Genomic DNA, 13,088 nt, shown 5'->3' with positions numbered 1-13,088 from the left:
CCAGCGGCGCGGCAGCAGGGCCCCGAGAGCCGCCCGCCCGCGGTGGAATGGCGACGGGCCAGAGCCAGCCTCTGCTCCCACCGCTCCGCGACCGAGCGCCCGGCGGCTGCCCCCGCGCGGCCCCGGCCGGTCCCGCCTCCCTCCCCCGCCCCGGCCCGGCCCGAGCCGCCCTGAGTCACCGGCCGAGACGCGCGACCCCGGCCCGCGCCGCGAAGCTGCAGCCCCCGGCTGCGCTCGCAACTGCGCTCTGGCGCGGGGTTCAAGGTGTGTGCGGCGAGGCCTCGGGGAGGGGCGGCTGGGCGGGAGGAGAGTCTGGAGTTTGCACGGGAATCCTCCGCAGCCTAGGACGCCGAGCCGGCCCGGGGCCCGCGCGGAGGAAGGAGCGGCAGCCGGTGCACTCGACGGTCGCAGAGAGCGGAAGGGATGGGCTCTGCTTCACAGCCAGGAAAGAAAGATGGGGGTACAACTACCCCACATCTTCCTTTGGCCCGGGGCTCCCAGCTTTCACGAGGCTTCCCTCCAGACCTTTCATTGTCCTCTGAACAACCGCGGGGGATCATCACCGCTATTTGTCTAGGGAGGAAGGAGGCCAGAGGAGGCTGGAAGACTGGCCCGAGGCCACACACTCCTAATTAGTGGGCAGAGCCTAGTCGAGAAGCCACCTCTCCGTTTGCACTTTCCACAAAGTGCAAAACACGGTGGTGAGAGACGGACACAGAAATCACGGAGATTTGGCCCCAGCCCTGGAGGCATTGAGAATCCCGTGTGGACTGCTGTTGTTCAGAGCAGAAGGCAAGGTGGGCTGAATTAGTTCTAGGAGAGCAGCACAGTGTCGGGCACAGAGGAATAAATACCCCGTATGGCAAGGTAGTCTTAGAGAAGGCTTCTCACAGAAGGTGGACAAACCTTTGAATAAATTCTTAAGAGGCGGGGCAGGGGGAGGGCAGGGTAAGCATTAGATGCATGGAATAGCCAGAGCAAAGGTCTAGAGGATGGCAGTACTTGATGTGCTCCAGAAAAGAGAGCTGCCTGGCATTGCTGGGGCCCAGAATGCTGGAAAGGGCTTGGAGGGGCTTGACTTGGGCAGGCTGAGCCCTGGAATGCCAGGGGCAGAGCTGGCAGGGAGCTTACTTCTTGCTGTTGCTGTTGGACACTGGCTCTCACGGAGGGTCCTGGCCCACATAAGGTCCCTGACTCTAAATGAAGCTGCCTCAGGAATCAGGCAAAGGTGAGGTCACTGCGCATGCCTTCCCCAACCACCCCCATCTGCACCACTTATTTTTTCCCTGTTTCTCCAGCATGAAGGACTGACCCATGCATGTAATAGACCCTCATTATGTTGCTATTGGAATGAAATAAAATGAAGGAAGGAAAAGCCTAATGAGTTTTTGCTGCAGAAAGATCATCATTGGCACTGCAGTACCCTCCTCCTCACTCAGAACGTGAACCTCGAGGAAACGTAGACACGTCTAAAAATGACTCCACCAAGAATACGACCCTGGAAAAGGAGTGTACAAAGAGGGTCTCACAAAGTAGCAGAGAATCCGAGGCCTGAGTGTGGAGATGCCACTGGCCCTGGAGCTGTGGGTCAGCCTTGCCCTCCTGGGTGTCTCTTGCCTGGGGAGTTTAATTAGACTGCAGTAGGGGCAGGATTCACTCCCATAGATGGAGAAAACCACTGTTAAGCCATAGCCTGGTTTCCACCGGAATCATGGAGCTGATCCAGTGGCCATGTCCTCCATGAGAAGCGAGAAAAACCTTGCTGCTTAAGAGTTGGGCCCCACAGGCATTTCCAAACATCAAGAAAAAGTATGGGAACTGCCTTCTTGGAGTCCCCACTTCCACACAGGCTCTCAGGCCAGCAAAGTGGAAAGACTTGGGGAATGGCCCTCTGTTGCCACTGGCTGCTTCCCTCAGCCAGGCCTGGCCTACGCATATCTAGTTGCCTCTGGTCTTGGGAAAACCAGGTGAGAGGATGTGGGATCCAAAGACATTACATCAACTCCTAGTGAGAAGCTCCAAACTCACCCCTAGGCATTGGGGGTGGTGGTGGTGGTGGAGCTGGAAACCAAAATCAGACTGATGGGTTTTCCAATGGTTCTAGAAGGAGGAGGACTGTGTGAAGAGAGGGAGGGAAGCAGAAGCTGGAATTTGGCAGGATTTCTGCATGGCTCTTCTCTTCCTCCTCAGGGGTCAGTGGTGAGGATGCTATAGCGCTGTACCAACTGTCACTCCCTGGGAGCTCTGTCCCAAAGAGAAGCCTGTCCCCCACCACACACCCCCATGCCACCACCACCAGAAAAACCCCATAACTTCTCTGTGACGTTAGACTTCACAGCCAGTCTTCCCTTAGGTAGACGCAGTAAACTTTCCCCAGGGCAGGGCCAGGATGGGGGCAGGGGTCGGGAGGCAGGTCATTACCATGCTCATTTGGCCAACAGAAATTTGACCTAGGCAGGAGTTAGGTGATGGGTCTCCAGCCACAGGTACATCGCAAGAGCCTGGGAATACGGGCTGTCACCTTACCTACAGCCCATGGGCTTTCTTCCAGATTTGAATCCTAAATAGGTGCACGGCTGAGGCTCAGCCCTCCCCGAGATGGCGTTCAGTGTTCAGATATGACAGTGAGCATTGTTTTCTCTCTGGTCCTAGGAATGGAACCGTAGAATCATAGAATCAAAGCGACGCCTAAGAAACTTGGTGTTGCCCAGCATCCATTAACAAGAGTGGTGATAATCGCTGTAGTTCACTGGGTACCCAGCAGGTGCCAGCTGCTGAGCTGGCTCCTCACATATGTGATCTCTGAAGCGCCACAGCCTGCAGACCCGGACTTGGGAAAACTCTTATACAGCAGGTAAGAGGTGGGCTGGATTTGAGTCCATTCCCTATGCCAGTGTCTGGGCGCCTGTGCAGGGCTTCTGAGCACCCTAGGTGGTCTGCAGGGTGGTCAGAAGTTCTGTAGGCTGGGACCTCTCCTCCAGATTGGGGCCTGCATTTTGTCCTCCGGAGAAGGAGGGATGTGCGGAGATGACCTCCAAGGTCCCTCCCAAGTGTGCCTTTTTGGACTGCTGGTTCCTTGGGCACTTTCTTTCGAAATGTGGCATTGTTCTCTGGCACGTCCCTTTCTCTTTTGAAGCTGTTGAAGCCAGCAGCTGGGCAAAGCCACATGCCCTTGGCACTCCCAGAGGCCCCAGGGAACACTCTGCCCCTGTGCATTTGATGTGGGGATGGATAACAGGGGGAAAAGGGCATATAGTCTGGGTGGGATCCTAGCTCTGGAGCTAGGTAACCTGCATTCAAAAGCTGTTAGGAGGGATCCCTGGGTGGCGCAGCGGTTTGGCGCCTGCCTTTGGCCCAGGGCGCGATCCTGGAGACCCGGGATCAAATCCCTCGTCGGGCTCCCAGTGCATGGAGCCTGCTTCTCCCTCTGCCTATGTCTCTGCTTCTCCCTCTGCCTATGTCTCTGCCTCTCTCTCTCTCTCTCTCTGTGACTATCATAAATAAATAAAAATTTAAAAAAAAAGCTGTTAGGAGAGTCACCTATTAGGAGAGTGGCTTGGGCATATTCCTATCCTGTTTCCTCTAGGGGCATTGACAGCACTTAACTTGCTGCACTGTTGGGAGAGACAGGAAATAAAGTACGGAAAGTCCAGTGCTGGTCACCACTCCAGGCACCCACCTCACCCCGCCCCTCTCACAGGCACTGCTGCTGGCTGCTGGCACCAGGGGCTCTCGAAAGGCCTGGCCAGGGTGCACGCAGGGGACGGCTCACCAGGGCTGTGAAGGAGAAAAGACCCCAGACAGGCCCAACAAGGATGACCGTCCTGCCCCAGAAGTGCGTGGCTGCCTCCCTCTTTAGAGCCTGTGCTGAGCAGCCCCGAGGGGGCAGGGGAGACGCAGAGTACGGGCCCTGGCTGCTGCTGGGTGTCCGTTCTTGTCAGCATACCCATTACCCTTGAGACTCCATCAACTCGGAAGCCTCTTGCCCTGTTTGCAGCTGCAGCCGGGACGGATAGTGAGGGAGGGGGATTCGTTAGACCGCCGTGTCTGCCCTCAGCAGAAGAGGAGGCAGACATGGTGAATAGAATGTGTGTTACCGTGCAACAGGCACTGTGCCGAAGCAAGATCTCAGAATACTCACGATGACCCGGTGACCGAGGTGGGACCCTCTCCATTTCACAGACGAAGAGACTGGTGCCCGTAAGAGGTCACCCAGCCATCATAGGATCACCACTGTCAGCTGGCCACACTTAAGGCACCATTGTACCTAAGTGAATGTTATTTCTAAGTTTCTATAAACCATCAAGGAGAGCACCTGGCTCTTTGAAAGAAACTCCAAGAATCTTCTGATCAGTCATCGTCCCCCCCCCCCCTTTTTAAAAGATTTTATTTATTCATGAGAGACACAGAGAGAGGGGTAGAGGGAGAAACAGGCTCCCTGTGGTGAGCCTGATGCAGAACTTGATCCCAGGACTCCAGGATCACAATCTGAGCTGAAGGCAGAAGCTCAACCACTCAGCCACCCAGGCATCCCAGTCATCGTTCTCCCATTTGGCTTTTCATATCGATTTCTGCCACTGGAATGTAAGCTCCATGAGGGCAGGAGTTCTTGTGTGTTTTCTTCACCACTGTCTCCCCAGCACTTAGAACAGCACTTGGCATATAGCCGCACACAGTACATGCTTGTTAAGTACTTATTGATGCAAGGAAGGGAGGGAAGAGAAGGAATGGGCAGCTGTGAGCACCATCAGTGCAGGACTAGAGCCCAGAGAAAGGGAGTGACTCATCTGGGGGTCAGTCAGCGTGGGCCAGTGGGGGGAGTAACTCGGTTCCCCAACAGTGCCTCCCCAGGAGCACTGTTCCCCTTCCTGCAACCACGGGACCAGGGGCCAAATGTTGCTGCCCCACGATGGTGGGGCAGGGGGTATGGGGTATGGAAAGGTCCCCTGTGGTCCCATCAGAATTTGGGAGGAGTGACCCTGGTTCTGGTGGATAACTGCAGGAACTACGTATTATTACTGATCATAAAATGAGCCAGCTGTTGCATTTGGGGATAATAAGATTGCAGTGGCTGAGGGTTAATTAGAAATGTGTCAAATGCTTTTTTTCTTAACAGTAAGGAATTTCTACAAAGGAGAAATGCAAAAATAAAGCCAGCTGGTCAGCAGAATTGGTCCCAGAGGCAGAGCCCTCTGCAAGGCCTCCCTGCCCTCCTCATCTCTGCCGTGCTCTCCTTCATCCCTTCCCCCTCTCCACAGCCTCTATGGAGATGAGTGGCAAAGGTCCTCAGAGGCAAACAGATGGCCCAAAATACCAGGGCAGTGCTTGTCACATGTCCGTCTCTCACCCTTGAATGAGAGTTCCTCTGAGCAGGGCCTGGCAGCCTTCTTTTGTCACCAGTTTCTAGCACAGTTTTTGAGCATCATGGCAGCACTCCTTGAGTATTTGTGCAATGAGTGGATGAGTAAATACCTAGGGTGGAGGGCTGCTGTGACTCCCCCTTCTGTCCCATGAAAATTCCACAAGCCTGCTCAGAATGCAAAGGCTGCTTACCCACAGGGTGCTGTTCCTGGTCCTTTTCTTTCCTTTCCTTCTTGAAGCCTACCACACCAGGCAATTTTACGTTCCAGGGATACAAAAATGAGCAAAACCTGATCACAGCTTCAGAGGAGCCCAGTAGCTGATCATGGGGAAGTACACATCAATTGCCACAAGAGGATATAATGGAATTCTATTGAAGCACAAAGGGGTCTTCTTAGAGTAAGAACTCATCTGGGAACAGAATCTCTAAGGGTAGGCAGGTAGGCAAGAGGTGGAAGGGTGTTCTGGGAAGAAGAGGCAAACAGAGGACACTAGGATGTGGAAGTGCACGGGAGCCCAGGAAACGGGGTACGGGGCAGTGACAAGGTTAGAGGTGTAGGCATCAACAGGTTAGCAGATATCTTTCATGTCTTTATAGGACATTTGGACTGACTCTGGTAAGCCATGGAGAACCATCTAAGATTTTGAAACAGGGAGTGACATGATCAGTTATAAATTTTAGTGAGGAGGCTGGAGACTAGCAGAAGATCACAATGATATAATAGTCCAAGCAAGTAGTTGTTGTGGGCCTGGGTGAGGACAGAAACAAACTCTGGAGGAGAGGGAGAGGGCAGACTCAGAGGATGTGGCGATCAGTAGGAAGTGGGGTTAGAGAAGGGAGTTAAGAATAGTATGCAGATTTCTTGTGTAAAAGACAAGTGCTTTGGTGTAAGGTCAGGAACCATTCATTGAAATGGGAAATACAGGAGGAGGAACAATTTGAGAGACATGTTCAACTGAACCTGAGGTCTCTGTGGTCTGCCCAGAAAGGTTGCTGGAAGTCCAGGTCTGGTGCTTAGGAACAGGAGTGGAAGAAGCTGGTCAGGTGGTCAGATAGAGAAGAGAAAACCAGAGGCACAATTGGGGCAAATGCACTCCTGGGTGGCTGCCCATTGTGCCCAGCATCTAGGCCATAGGAGAGAACTATGTGCATCAGAGATTAGGACTTCTGGATCCCTCGAGTGAAAACGAAGCCACAGAGAACTGGCAGTTTTTTCCCTACTCCATCAGATACCCTGTTTCAAGGGCCCCAGACCTAAGCTCTTGGGAATACTTGTTTCTTTATCAAGGACCTCATCACCTGGCACATATTAGGATGGACCCCTAGACTTAGGGCTGGAGCAAACTTTGGCTGAGAAAGAGATTATGCAATAAGACCAGATAAAATTGAAATGCAAAGGGACACCCCCCTCCCTCTGTCCCGGCCCTGCTCCTGCATCTCCTTTGGTCTAATTGGGCCTGCCATTGATACCTCCATTTTCCCTGAGAAACTGGAAGTTGGAAAGAAAGGGAATGTTCCTGGGATTGGTACATATTTTGAAGCTCTCAGCAAGGCTGAAAATATCCATCGATATATTTTGAAGTGTAATTTCCACTCCCTTACCAGCCAAAATAATTGAACAGGAAGAAAAAGCTGTTAATGCAGGAGGCGTGTAACATCAGATCCACATTGCCTGGAAATTTACCATTTCAAAGCAATTGAGGGTTTTTACTGCCAGTGTTTACAGTCATACATGTCCCCTCTCACTGAAGCCATCAAAAGGCCCATCAATCTGGTTTGGACACTGAAGTCATTCACAGTGTCTGGAGCAAATGTCAAAGCAGAGAGAATTTTAAAAAATTATCCTGCCATTTTGTCAGCATATAAATTGTGGGGTGTCTCCTCCCAGGAGGTGCTGTACACAGTTGGGGCTGTCAGTGCTCATGGATCCAGTGGTGCCAGAGCTCCACAGTGGCATAGCCAGGCACACCCTCCTCACACCTTAGGCATCTCCACCCTGGGGTCCATGCACAGACTCTTACTCAAGTCTGGGTGGGCATTTCTCCCTCCTGCCCAACAAAAGATACCTGCCTCTGCCTCCAGCCTGGTGCCATGAGCCCGAGGGGTGCGGATTCCTCAGCAGAGTGACATCATGCTGCCTCTAACAGCCTCTGCCCAGCTCAGCAGGACAGTAGACTCAGTTGACTTTCATCTTCTGTCCACTGCCAATGCCTGAGTGTGTGCGTGCGTGCGTGTGTGTGTGTACACAAGTGCACATGTATGTTTTTTAACTAGCTGTAACTTCAGGTTTTTCCTGGAAATTACCAATTTCTTTCCCTATATTTGTATCCAATTAAGGAAGTTTCTAAACCCATGCCCAATCATTTGTCTTTCATTTGGGGATCCGTATCTTTCCAAAGGCCACCACCTAAAAAGTGCCATTACCTCACTTGGTGACTCTGGAAAAGTCACTTTCTAGGACTCTTTCTTGTGTTTGAAATGAAGGCTTTGGTACAAGGGACTCAGAAGGTCCTATCCAGTGCTAGCATTTTAAGATTCTATTTAGTTATTTTAATATTTCAAACCATTCCTGCCCCAGCAAGAATTATTGGCAATAAACCGAGATACAGTTTTCTTTATTAATCATTTAGTCCCTCCACACACATTACATAAATACATATACATCCAAACAATTTAAAATATTCCATTGGGTCAAGAATCTAAAAACTTCTGGATTACAGCAGACCTAAAAAAGGAGAAGTAAGAAGAATGTACAAGAAATTGGTACATCCAGGATGCCTGAGGAGGGGAACTTGAGAACAGAAGTGGGAGGCTTTTCATCATTTATTCTTTTGTATCTTTTGAATTTTTTTTGCCACATGCATTTATTACCTCTTCAGTTTAAACATTTTTTTAAGCAAGAGAAGAGTTTTCCTTTCTTTTTCTTCTACCAAAGCCTCTCTGCGGCTCATTTCCTGGGGGTAGAGGAGACTGTGCTAGGATTGGCATCATGCACTGGAAGCCAACCCTCAGCCCAGGCCCAGCCCAAGACCAGTCCTAGCCCTCCAGCTGGGTTGGCCAACAGCCCTGCTCCCCTGCCTGCACCATGTGCATGGAGGGGTTCTGTGGGTGGGCACCACTGCTGGCTGCCCTTGCCACTGGCACTCCGGCTGTCAAACTGGTATAGAGACTCCATTCAAGGCATTCCAGGAAGGGGCTAGCCCTCCTGGCTCCAGCTGCCTGGTGGGCAAAGGGGCCCGACAGTCCAGCAAATGGGGAAGTATGTACATCCAGCTTCAAATTCTCCAGATTTTGCCATTCACTTTCAAAGACAGACTGCTTTTTGTCTTGTTTTGTTTTCTGTTGCTAATATAACATGAGGGCAGGAACAGGAAAGGAAAATAACAAAAGGACCAGAGATGCACGGGGAGAAAAGGTCTTTAAAGCTCCCCTTTCTCCTGGCCCCGTCCCCATGCCACTGGCCTCTGCTGGGCAGAGCTGGGCTGCAGCATCTCTGGCAGGTCCCACTCCCCTGGTTTTCTCCCCTCGTGGAGCTCCTGCTCAGCTTTCCCTGGTGACATCTAGCTGCTGCCCGGCCTTCTTTCACCTCCTTCTCTGATTATCCCCTTCGATGAGTGCTGGCTGTCACTTCTGTGTCCCCTACTTCCCTCTACCCCTCCTATTTCACTGCCACACTGCCCAGAGACAGCCGCCATCTTTGAGGTCATTGCCCAGACTGGTGCTGTCACCTGCCCCACAACTGGGATTGCTCAAGGTAGGGCTCCTCCACCAACTGTTCAAAATCCCCGTACCGACTTCTTTCCAGGGTCAGCAAAGCCCAGGTGGGGGCAGGTTGTCCTCCAGCAGGCTATACGAAGGTGCAGGCAAGAGGACATTCTGAGAAGCCATGACAGAGTCAGACAAGGAGCAGCAGATGGAGACACACACTTGATAGAGTGGACACAAGAGATGAAAAGATACAGAGTTATGAGGAAAAACAGCTTCAGGGAAAGAAAAAGCAGAGAGTGAAAACCAATAAAAGTGTAATAGTACTAAAACCAGAAAGGCCTGAAGAGAAACCATCCAGGGAGCAGCAAGAGGACAGCTGACATGAGTGGAGTCAGGTCAGAGAGAAGGAGCAGGAGGGCTGGGGCGGGCAGTGTGTGAGGGGCCGGAGGCCGGATGAGTGGCGCAACAGAAATCTCTTGGGAAGGGTCATTCACCTCCCAGGCTATTGGGCTTATTGGCTGCAGCGAGCAGAATCTTTTTCAAACACAGCAAGCATTTTACCTTGGTCTGCTTCCCTGTCTAGAAAAGGCTGGAGCCAAAGGCTGAGGGAACCATTCCAGGATAAGGACCCTGCACGGACAACAGAGCCAGGACCATGAGATCCTGGCCCCCTCTGGGAATCAGCCTGCCTTCCCCTGACACAAGCTGCCAGACCACTAAACTCAGTGTATTGATCCAAGTCCCAAAGGCTGTTTGTGTTCTCCACTTCCACTGGGAAAGGCTCGACGACTTCCTTAATTCTGTCTTCAAGCTTGTCAGAAAGCAGATGCTGTTCAAATGTGACAGCTGCTCTAAAGGGATGCTCCCTGGGAGCTCCCTGACCAGTGGGAATATTTGCAATGATGACTGAAGAGGCCTTGGGTGACCCGGTAACAGCAAGACAAAGAAGAGAGCACCAAAGGACATCAAAAATAAAATGGCCCCAGGCAAACCATATGGGACTTGAATTGGAAAACACCAACAGCCTCGCTCCTTTCCCTAGACTGTGTATCTTTGGAGAAGACCTGACTCCTTAACCACCTGCCACGGAGGAGTACCAAATTAGGCTGGGAGGTAAAAGTGGCTGAGTGAAGCCAGCCATCCATCATGCTTTGGTTTCTGTCTGACTGAGAGGGTTGGGCACGAGAGGTCTTCCTTCCCTGGCTCTTGAGCCTGTAAATTGTGTAAAGTATGGTTCCAGGCTGAATATAAGTCCTCTGCTCTGCATGACATTTATACTCTTGAAAAACTTAGTGTATCAATCAAATCAAATTTTGCCTGCCAGAGAAGCTGGCTTTTCAAAATAAATTTGAGGTCAATCCTATGTTTAAAGAGAAGAACGGCTTGTGAAGCTGAATAATCATCCCAGTTCATGTCTGTAACTTTGGAATTTTGAATGTCTGATTTGAGTGGCTATGGGGGGTAGGGATGAGACTGTCTAGAGATCCACCTACAGTTTACTTGTAGGTTACAATTAAGTATTACTTTAAAACAAATTAAAAAATCAGATAGGTGTGTTGCAGGAGCCCCTACTAAAGAAATATGAATTTTTAAAAATTGATCATGGAAAATTTCAAATATGTATTTTAAAAGTAGCAAGCCTAATATTAAAAAAAAAAAAAACTCCAGATATTATCACCTCCTGGCTAATCCTGTGAGAAACATGGACTTTTGCGCCAGGTGACAGATATGGAGAATGAACTTTATGGGACAGGACAAATAGGATTAGTCATACAAAGCTACAGGTCCAAGTCTCTGCATAAATGCCCTAGACTAGAGCCTAGAGTGTAAAGAGAAGAGAAGAGAAATATATTCCTGGTTAATAACCAAAGAAGAAGGGATCCCTGGGTGGCGCAGCGGTTTGGCGCCTGCCTTTGGCCCAGGGCATGATCCTGGAGACCCGGGATCGAATCCCACATCGGGCTCCCGGTGTATGGAGCCTGCTTCTCCCTCTACCTGTGTCTCTGCCTCTCTCTCTCTCTCTCTGTGACTATCATAAGTAAATAAAATAAAAAAAAAAATAAATAACCAAAGAAGAAAGTTGAGACTTAAAAAAAAAAAAAAAAAAAAACACACACTCAGCCCCAGCCCCAGGCTGAACAACACCTAAGTAACAGTAAAGTCTAAAGTCCTTACCTTCAAGGAGGGAAAGGACTAGGGGTGGAGGGAGGAGACTCCCTTTCCATTACACAATAAAAAATTTTTTTTTGGTATTATGTGCATATATTACCTGTTTTCAACAGTAACTTGTCAAAAAACAAATATGAAGCTTTGAAGTAACCACATCTACTAGATATGACAAAAGAGCAAACAGCCCACATTCAGACCACCAAACCTTCATCCTGTTTTGACTTGGATTCTTTGTCTTATTACAATAATTTGCTCCAGCAGATGAATGCACAACCTTCCAATCCAAGGCTGTACATAATCATATGTTTTATTTATTTATTTATTTATTTATTTATTTATTTATTTATTTATTTTTAGATGTTTCATGTAATATAAGAAACCCCAGCCCTGAGAGCTGGAGTAACTGGACTCAGGCCATGGGTTACAGCAGTTCTGGAACCTGAGGGTTTGGCATCCATGCTGAGCCCAAAGCCCTGAGTGGGAGCCTGGCCAGAACCCATGCACCATGCCCTATCTCCTCATCAGCACCCACATCCACACAGAAGTGCGCCCCACCCTGGTGGGCGGTAAGTACTCAGATCTAGAGCAGGTTCAGTATCTGGGGGCCTCAAAGAGAAGTGTCTTGGGAAACAACTTTTGTTAGCACTTTATTAATAACCCTCCTCGCATAGTCCTAGATGAGCTGAAATGCAAAGGCTTCCTTGTGCTGAGCATGACTGAGATGGGCCAGACACTGGTGTGGTGGCTGCACAAGGGGTGACTCTCTCACACTGAGGAGCAGACAGGGCACCTCTTTTTTGCATGGTTCCCAATCCTGAGTGTCCATTTACTCACTGCCCAGCCTCTTTCTTCCCAAATCGTTGTTTTCCTTAGCCCAGCACCCCTGCACTTTTCTGAAACCTATTGCAGCCAGTGGGAGACAGCAGGGCCCTTGCCCTACTGTTTCCAGTTGCCTCTCCAGCTTCAGGCCTGGCCAAGGGCCCTAGAGGAGGTCATGTTCTGTGGGTAGGCTGGGAGGCCCCCAAGAACCAGGCCATCCTTGGCCAGGAACTGGGAGCTCCCAAGGAGCATGGCCCCAGGACTGGGTGGCAGGGTCCGGCATAGCTAGTATAAGCCAGTAAGGGGCTATGATGAGTGGTTGCTCCAAAAAAAAAAGAAGAGAGAAGAGAAGAGAACGAACCACCAGCCCTGAATGGTAACATGGATGCATACAATTTGTCAAAATTCACAAGCAGTGCTCTCAAGATTTGTACTTTATTGTATGTTCATTATACTGTGCTTCAATAAAGTATTATTAACAACAAAAATCCTAGCTTTTGTGAATGAAAGTCAAAAATCGTCATTTCAAGGTTTACTGGGTTGGTGGTTCAGAGAAAACTTGTTTTGAGAGGACAACATGATGTAGACGTTTTGTAAAAACTTGCTTTTTGGAAACCATCACTACAGCATGTGCTTTTGGTTAAGCATTCCATGGCTGAAACGCAACTCTATGCTGAAATGCCGAGAGGATGAGGCAAAATCTTGGCCAAGGTCAAGCTCTGCTGATGGTTTGAGAGGCGGACGGCAGCCAACTGCTCTGCACTTGTATAACATTTAAGAAAGAAAAACTAACCACAAGCCATCTTCTGTCCCTTTTTGGAGCCAACATTAGTCCTGTTCATTGTATCCAAGAACACAGAGGAAGCCATATGTATGTGGCTATAGCTCAGACCTACCAAACCTTCAAGGCCATACTTTGATTTGAAAAAACTAAGCTAGCTGACTGGAACTCTAGTTAGCTTTATGGGATATAACAAAAGATGTCAGAATTTTAGATGAAGTTACGGTTCATCAGAGGGCAGAGAAACAC

At 49.9% G+C, this 13,088-nt stretch overlaps 1 protein-coding gene, 1 long non-coding RNA gene and 1 pseudogene across 4 annotated transcripts in view; 2 read left to right on the top strand and 1 right to left on the bottom strand.

Moving 5' to 3' along the window:
- GALNT16 (polypeptide N-acetylgalactosaminyltransferase 16) overlaps nucleotides 1–2,650 on the bottom strand; it is a 93,248-nt gene extending 90,598 nt beyond the window's left edge. Inside the window, exon 1 of the mRNA XM_038545060.1 lies at nucleotides 2,527–2,650. The gene's annotated coding sequence lies outside the window, so the exon portion shown is untranslated. The remainder of the gene's footprint in view (nucleotides 1–2,526) is intronic.
- Nucleotides 243–5,052, top strand: LOC102157122. Of its 3 annotated transcripts, XR_005363477.1 has the most exons (4): nucleotides 243–1,967; nucleotides 2,105–2,192; nucleotides 2,653–2,854; nucleotides 3,587–5,052. It is a non-coding gene; the product is annotated as an uncharacterized LOC102157122 (long non-coding RNA). The 3 variants fall into 3 exon arrangements; XR_005363476.1 differs by having other exon boundaries at nucleotides 244–2,192; nucleotides 3,587–5,051; XR_005363475.1 differs by lacking the exon at nucleotides 2,105–2,192 and having other exon boundaries at nucleotides 250–1,967; nucleotides 3,587–5,050.
- Nucleotides 5,053–11,088: 6,036 nt separating this feature from the next.
- LOC111097090 lies at nucleotides 11,089–12,470 on the top strand (annotated as a pseudogene).
- The last annotated feature ends 618 nt before the right edge of the window (nucleotides 12,471–13,088 follow it).

This window comes from Canis lupus, chromosome 8 (assembly GCF_011100685.1).
Source record: "Canis lupus familiaris isolate Mischka breed German Shepherd chromosome 8, alternate assembly UU_Cfam_GSD_1.0, whole genome shotgun sequence".
In the NCBI taxonomy this organism is placed as follows: domain Eukaryota; kingdom Metazoa; phylum Chordata; class Mammalia; order Carnivora; family Canidae; genus Canis; species Canis lupus.
Note: the sequence above shows the minus strand (reverse complement) of the source record. Positions and strands in the feature narration are given on the sequence as shown.